Raw genomic sequence first — 7500 nt, 5'->3', positions numbered from 1 at the left:
GAAGTGGAGAAGGGTTTCGTGTGAACAGTGGTTGATCACGAGTTAGTCGGTCCTAAGTTCAAGGCGAAAGCCGAAAATTTTCAAGTATAGAAAAATCAAAATATATTTTGCATCATACCGATTTTTATACACTTGAATAATTTTGAACGAAAGGGAATACGGTTCCAATTCCGTAACCTGTTGAGTATCCGTTTGTTATTAAATATGGGCCTCGTGCTCATCCTGGCAACAGGAACGACCATAAAGAAGCCGTCGAGAGGTATCGGAAGAGTTTTCTTTTCTGTTTTATAGCCGTACTACCATGGAAGTCTTTCGCAGAGAGATATGGTAGATGGGCTAGAAGAGCATGACATATACTGTTGTGTCGATATTTTCTCCTCGGACCTTGAAAATTTATGGTGGGGATACGCAAACTTCTCAACAGGCCGTACCAATATCCGCAGCTGGTCTCCAAGGTGAAGAGTCTCTAGTCGATAGAATAATGTAGGTAAGGGAAGTCGGCAAATTAGATCCGTAACTTCGGGATAAGGATTGGCTCTGAAGATTGAGATAGTCGGGCTTGATTGGGAAACAATAACATGGTTTATGTGCTCGTTCTGGGTAAATAGGGTTTCTATCATTTATGGTAGATTCTTGTTCCCCGGATAGTTTAGTTACGTAGCCAATTGTGGAACTTTCTTGCTAAAATTTTTAAGAATACTAATTGGGCAACTGATTAGTTCTTTTAAATTATAACGATTATCAATTAACAATCAATTCAGAACTGGCACGGACTTGGGGAATCCGACTGTCTAATTAAAACAAAGCATTGTGATGGCCCTAGCGGGTGTTGACACAATGTGATTTCTGCCCAGTGCTCTGAATGTCAAAGTGAAGAAATTCAAGTAAGCGCGGGTCAACGGCGGGAGTAACTATGACTCTCTTAAGGTAGCCAAATGCCTCGTCATCTAATTAGTGACGCGCATGAATGGATTAACGAGATTCCTACTGTCCCTATCTACTATCTAGCGAAACCACAGCCAAGGGAACGGGCTTGGAATAATTAGCGGGGAAAGAAGACCCTTTTGAGCTTGACTCTAATCTGGCAGTGTAAGGAGACATAAGAGGTGTAGAATAAGTGGGAGATATTAGACTTCGGTTTGGTATCGACAATGAAATACCACTACTCTTATTGTTTCCTTACTTACTTGATTAAATGGAACGTGTATCATTTCCTAGCCATTATACGGATGTATTTATTATATCTTATGGTATTGGGTTTTGATGCAAGCTTCTTGATCAAAGTATCACGAGTTTGTTATATAATCGCAAACAAATTCTTTAATAAGAAAATGCATTTATGTATTTTTGATTTAAAAATTTGGTATAACTCCAATTACTCAGGTATGATCCAATTCAAGGACATTGCCAGGTAGGGAGTTTGACTGGGGCGGTACATCTCTCAAATAATAACGGAGGTGTCCCAAGGCCAGCTCAGTGCGGACAGAAACCACACATAGAGCAAAAGGGCAAATGCTGACTTGATCTCGGTGTTCAGTACACACAGGGACAGCAAAAGCTCGGCCTATCGATCCTTTTGGTTTAAAGAGTTTTTAACAAGAGGTGTCAGAAAAGTTACCATAGGGATAACTGGCTTGTGGCGGCCAAGCGTTCATAGCGACGTCGCTTTTTGATCCTTCGATGTCGGCTCTTCCTATCATTGTGAAGCAAAATTCACCAAGCGTTGGATTGTTCACCCATGCAAGGGAACGTGAGCTGGGTTTAGACCGTCGTGAGACAGGTTAGTTTTACCCTACTAATGACAAAACGTTGTTGCGACAGCATTCCTGCGTAGTACGAGAGGAACCGCAGGTACGGACCAATGGCACAATACTTGTTCGAGCGAACAGTGGTATGACGCTACGTCCGTTGGATTATGCCTGAACGCCTCTAAGGTCGTATCCGTGCTGGACTGCAATGATAAATAAGGGGCAATTTGCATTGTATGGCTTCTAAACCATTAAAAGTTTATAATTTATTTTATAAACGACAATGGATGTGATGCCAATGTTATTTGTAACATAGTAAATTGGGAGGATCTATGATCACCTGATGCCGTGCTAGTTACATATTTAAACATTATTTAATACAATGACAAAGCCTAGAATCAATTGTAAACGACTTTTGTAACAGGCAAGGTGTTGTAAGTGGTTGAGCAGCTGCCATACTGCGATCCACTGAAGCTTATCCTTTGCTTGATGATTCGAAAATGTTAATAAAACAACAAATATAAAATATAATATGTGTGTTATGGTTGTTAAACACCAACTAAAACATATATATATATATATATTGTATGAGTTGTTTAAAGGTGCCATATTTGTTAATTTACTTATGATATTTTATATATTTCTTTGTAAGTTGATAATGTGTGGACCGGACCTTAAGAAAATGTTATATACAAAAAGCTTTTTGATGATGCAATACAAAATTTATGTTATTTTATAAATAACATTCTTTTCAGAATAATTGAATTGTTATTGAAAGGAATAAAGAAATTAAATTGTTTTAAACAAAACAGAGAAAGAAGAACACACATTTTATTATATATATGAGTATATATATATATATATATATATATATATATATATATATATATATGATAACTGCGAAAGGCAATAGTAGAAAACACAAAAAAATAAATATATGAAATCATATTAAAAATATATTATAATTCAATCAATGGAGAACAGTAATATGCGAATGAAAAATTTACACTCTTAAACATAAATGTTATATTTAGTGTGAAATAGAAGTTTATATTTTATTTGATATTGCATAATAATAATAAACCGATTAATAAAATTTACACTCATGAGACTTGGAATTGTTATGAAATTCAATTCAGTGTTTTCCAATACAAAATGTCAAATAATATCATGAAACATATAAATTACATGTTAGATAATAACATATGACACAAACAATGTGATATAATAGAATTTAACATGTAAAATAAATGTTGGGTAATAACGTATGGAACAACTCTACTACAATAAAAAATGTTTGCTATAGACAAAATTATATATGGAAATCACATGATTGTGGAGTATTGTCTTGCCGGCAGCCGTCAATTATAGTTCAAATTATTAAATATTTAAGTTATTCGTGTGTTATATTTAAATTAATACATGAAGAATTAATAGTGAGTGGTTGCATTTGAAAAAAGTATCATTCTTAAGGAAATGGTGTTCAAAAACCTATATATGGAGTGGTGTCGCGCACGGCAAGTCATATGAGAAAAAGTAAAAGTAACAAAATAATATGACTGTGGAGTATTGTCTTGCCGGCATGGGTCATTTATTGGGCAAATTATGAAATGTTATGAAATTCAATTCAGTGTTTTCCAATACAAAATGTCAAATAATATCATGAAACATATAAATTACATGTTAGATAATAACATATGACACAAACAATGTGATATAATAGAATTTAACATGTAAAATAAATGTTGGGTAATAACGTATGGAACAACTCTACTACAATAAAAAATGTTTGCTATAGACAAAATTATATATGGAAATCACATGATTGTGGAGTATTGTCTTGCCGGCAGCCGTCAATTATAGTTCAAATTATTAAATATTTAAGTTATTCGTGTGTTATATTTAAATTAATACATGAAGAATTAATAGTGAGTGGTTGCATTTGAAAAAAGTATCATTCTTAAGGAAATGGTGTTCAAAAACCTATATATGGAGTGGTGTCGCGCAAGGCAAGTCATATGAGAAAAAATTTATAAAATTAAAATTAAAATTTAATTAGTGTTTCAAACAAAATATGAGAAAAGTAAAAGTAACAAAATAATATGACTGTGGAGTATTGTCTTGCCGGCATGGGTCATTTATTGGGCAAATTATGAAATGTTATGAAATTCAATTCAGTGTTTTCCAATACAAAATGTCAAATAATATCATGAAACATATAAATTACATGTTAGATAATAACATATGACACAAACAATGTGATATAATAGAATTTAACATGTAAAATAAATGTTGGGTAATAACGTATGGAACAACTCTACTACAATAAAAAATGTTTGCTATAGACAAAATTATATATGGAAATCACATGATTGTGGAGTATTGTCTTGCCGGCAGCCGTCAATTATAGTTCAAATTATTAAATATTTAAGTTATTCGTGTGTTATATTTAAATTAATACATGAAGAATTAATAGTGAGTGGTTGCATTTGAAAAAAGTATCATTCTTAAGGAAATGGTGTTCAAAAACCTATATATGGAGTGGTGTCGCGCAAGGCAAGTCATATGAGAAAAAGTAAAAGTAACAAAATAATATGACTGTGGAGTATTGTCTTGCCGGCATGGGTCATTTATTGGGCAAATTATGAAATGTTATGAAATTCAATTCAGTGTTTTCCAATACAAAATGTCAAATAATATCATGAAACATATAAATTACATGTTAGATAATAACATATGACACAAACAATGTGATCTAATAGAATTTAACATGTAAAATAAATGTTGGGTAATAACGTATGGAACAACTCTACTACAATAAAAAATGTTTGCTATAGACAAAATTATATATGGAAATCACATGATTGTGGAGTATTGTCTTGCCGGCAGCCGTCAATTATAGTTCAAATTATTAAATATTTAAGTTATTCGTGTGTTATATTTAAATTAATACATGAAGAATTAATAGTGAGTGGTTGCATTTGAAAAAAGTATCATTCTTAAGGAAATGGTGTTCAAAAACCTATATATGGAGTGGTGTCGCGCAAGGCAAGTCATATGAGAAAAAGTAAAAGTAACAAAATAATATGACTGTGGAGTATTGTCTTGCCGGCATGGGTCATTTATTGGGCAAATTATGAAATGTTATGAAATTCAATTCAGTGTTTTCCAATACAAAATGTCAAATAATATCATGAAACATATAAATTACATGTTAGATAATAACATATGACACAAACAATGTGATATAATAGAATTTAACATGTAAAATAAATGTTGGGTAATAACGTATGGAACAACTCTACTACAATAAAAAATGTTTGCTATAGACAAAATTATATATGGAAATCACATGATTGTGGAGTATTGTCTTGCCGGCAGCCGTCAATTATAGTTCAAATTATTAAATATTTAAGTTATTCGTGTGTTATATTTAAATTAATACATGAAGAATTAATAGTGAGTGGTTGCATTTGAAAAAAGTATCATTCTTAAGGAAATGGTGTTCAAAAACCTATATATGGAGTGGTGTCGCGCAAGGCAAGTCATATGAGAAAAAGTAAAAGTAACAAAATAATATGACTGTGGAGTATTGTCTTGCCGGCATGGATAATTTATTGGGCAAATTATGAAAAAATGAAGTTAATCTTGTATTATATTTTATTTAATACATGAAGAATTAATGTTGGGTGGTAGCATTTGAAAAAAGTATCATGCTTAAAGAGATGGTGTTCAAAAACCTATATATGGAGTGGTGTCGCGCAAGGCAAGTCATATGAGAAAAAGTAAAAGTAACAAAATAATATGACTGTGGAGTATTGTCTTGCCGGCATGGATAATTTATTGGGCAAATTATGAAAAAATGAAGTTAATCTTGTATTATATTTAATTTAATACATGAAGAATTAATGTTGGGTGGTAGCATTTGAAAAAAGTATCATGCTTAAAGAGATGGTGTTCAAAAACCTATATATGGAGTGGTGTCGCGCAAGGCAAGTCATATGAGAAAGAGTAAAAGTAACAAAATAATATGACTGTGGAGTATTGTCTTGCCGGCATGGATAATTTACTGGGCAAATTATGAAATAATGAAGTTAATCTTGTATTATATTTAATTTAATACATGAAGAATTAATGTTGGGTGGTAGCATTTGAAAAAAGTATCATGCTTAAAGAGATGGTGTTCAAAAACCTATATATGGAGTGGTGTCGCGCAAGGCAAGTCATATGAGAAAAAGTAAAAGTAACAAAATAATATGACTGTGGAGTATTGTCTTGCCGGCATGGATAATTTATTGGGCAAATTATGAAATAATGAAGTTAATCTTGTATTATATTTAATTTAATACATGAAGAATTAATGTTGGGTGGTAGCATTTGAAAAAAAGTATCATGCTTAAAGAGATGGTGTTCAAAAACCTTTATATGGAGTGGTGTCGCGCAAGGCAAGTCATATGAGAAAGAGTAAAAGTAACAAAATAATATGACTGTGGAGTATTGTCTTGCCGGCATGGATAATTTATTGGGCAAATTATGAAATAATGAAGTTAATCTTGTATTATATTTAATTTAATACATGAAGAATTAATGTTGGGTGGTAGCATTTGAAAAAAAGTATCATGCTTAAAGAGATGGTGTTCAAAAACCTTTACATGGTGAGTGGTGTGTGCTCATCTATTATATGAAGATTTCATATAATTTATTAAAGATTATGTTATACGCTCATGTTTGTGTTTGAGTATGTTCGTTCGTTATTAATAATAATTGCTTGGCTGCGATAAAAAAAGATAATTGCGGAATTTGCCAAGGTATGTTGTTGGAAATATTGTATTAAAATCTTTATTTCCACAATATATTATAATAGGTTTCCTTTTATCGTTAATTTCTCTCTTATAACAAACAAATGTAACCGATTGAAAATTGATATAGCAGATGTGGATGCATTTGTTGTGTCAATGAGTAAATTGGTTAAAACATGTCATATTTTTATATATTATTTGTCATCATTAAAAAATTCACATTTCTTTGCTGAATGTGAGTTGGAGTGCTTTTCTTGATATATATATATTATTTCAAAATTAAATGTCGTAAAATATCAATTTGTTGTCATAATAAATTTGATTTATTTCTCCATATATTTTATGTGGGAAGTGAACAAAAAATCAAAGTGTGATAATATATTATATTAAGCAAGTGCAATTAATAAAATATTGTTGAACGAAATTTATATAGATTACTTTGTCAATTTTATTAAATTAACGAAAATGAAATGCTATCTAATAATAGCCATATTCGTTTATTATCTAGTTTAAATATACATCTATATTATTTTATTCAAAAGTATTAATCAATTTGTCATATATTATTAGATTTGTATATTAATGTATTTTATATATATGTATAATATATTTGTACATATATAAATAAAAACATTATTCTGGTTGATCCTGCCAGTAGTTATATGCTTGTCTCAAAGATTAAGCCATGCATGTCTAAGTACACACGAATTAACAGTGAAACCGCAAAAGGCTCATTATATCAGTTATGGTTCCTTAGATCGTTAACAGTTACTTGGATAACTGTGGTAATTCTAGAGCTAATACATGCAATTAAAACACGGACCTTATGGAACGTGTGCTTTTATTAGGCTAAAACCAAGCGGTCGCAAGATCGTTACATTGGTTGAACTCTAGATAACATGCAGATCGTATGGTCTTGTACCGACGACAGATCTTTCAAATGTCTGCCCTAT

At 31.5% G+C, this 7500-nt stretch overlaps 2 non-coding genes across 2 annotated transcripts in view; both read left to right on the top strand.

The window, feature by feature from the left end:
• LOC122322782 overlaps positions 1-2246 on the top strand; it is a 3958-nt gene extending 1712 nt beyond the window's left edge. Inside the window, exon 1 of the ribosomal RNA XR_006246848.1 lies at positions 1-2246. This exon is cut by the window's left edge and continues 1712 nt beyond it. This is a non-coding gene — a ribosomal RNA (large subunit ribosomal RNA).
• A 4936-nt stretch (positions 2247-7182) lies between these two features.
• Positions 7183-7500, top strand: part of LOC122322775 — a 1995-nt gene continuing 1677 nt past the window's right edge. The window contains exon 1 of the ribosomal RNA XR_006246841.1: positions 7183-7500. This exon is cut by the window's right edge and continues 1677 nt beyond it. This is a non-coding gene — a ribosomal RNA (small subunit ribosomal RNA).

The sequence above is a fragment of the Drosophila grimshawi genome, unplaced genomic scaffold (genome assembly GCF_018153295.1).
Source record: "Drosophila grimshawi isolate 15287-2541.00 unplaced genomic scaffold, ASM1815329v1 contig_706, whole genome shotgun sequence".
Classification (NCBI taxonomy): domain Eukaryota; kingdom Metazoa; phylum Arthropoda; class Insecta; order Diptera; family Drosophilidae; genus Drosophila; species Drosophila grimshawi.
This window is presented reverse-complemented; position numbering and strand designations above follow the sequence as displayed.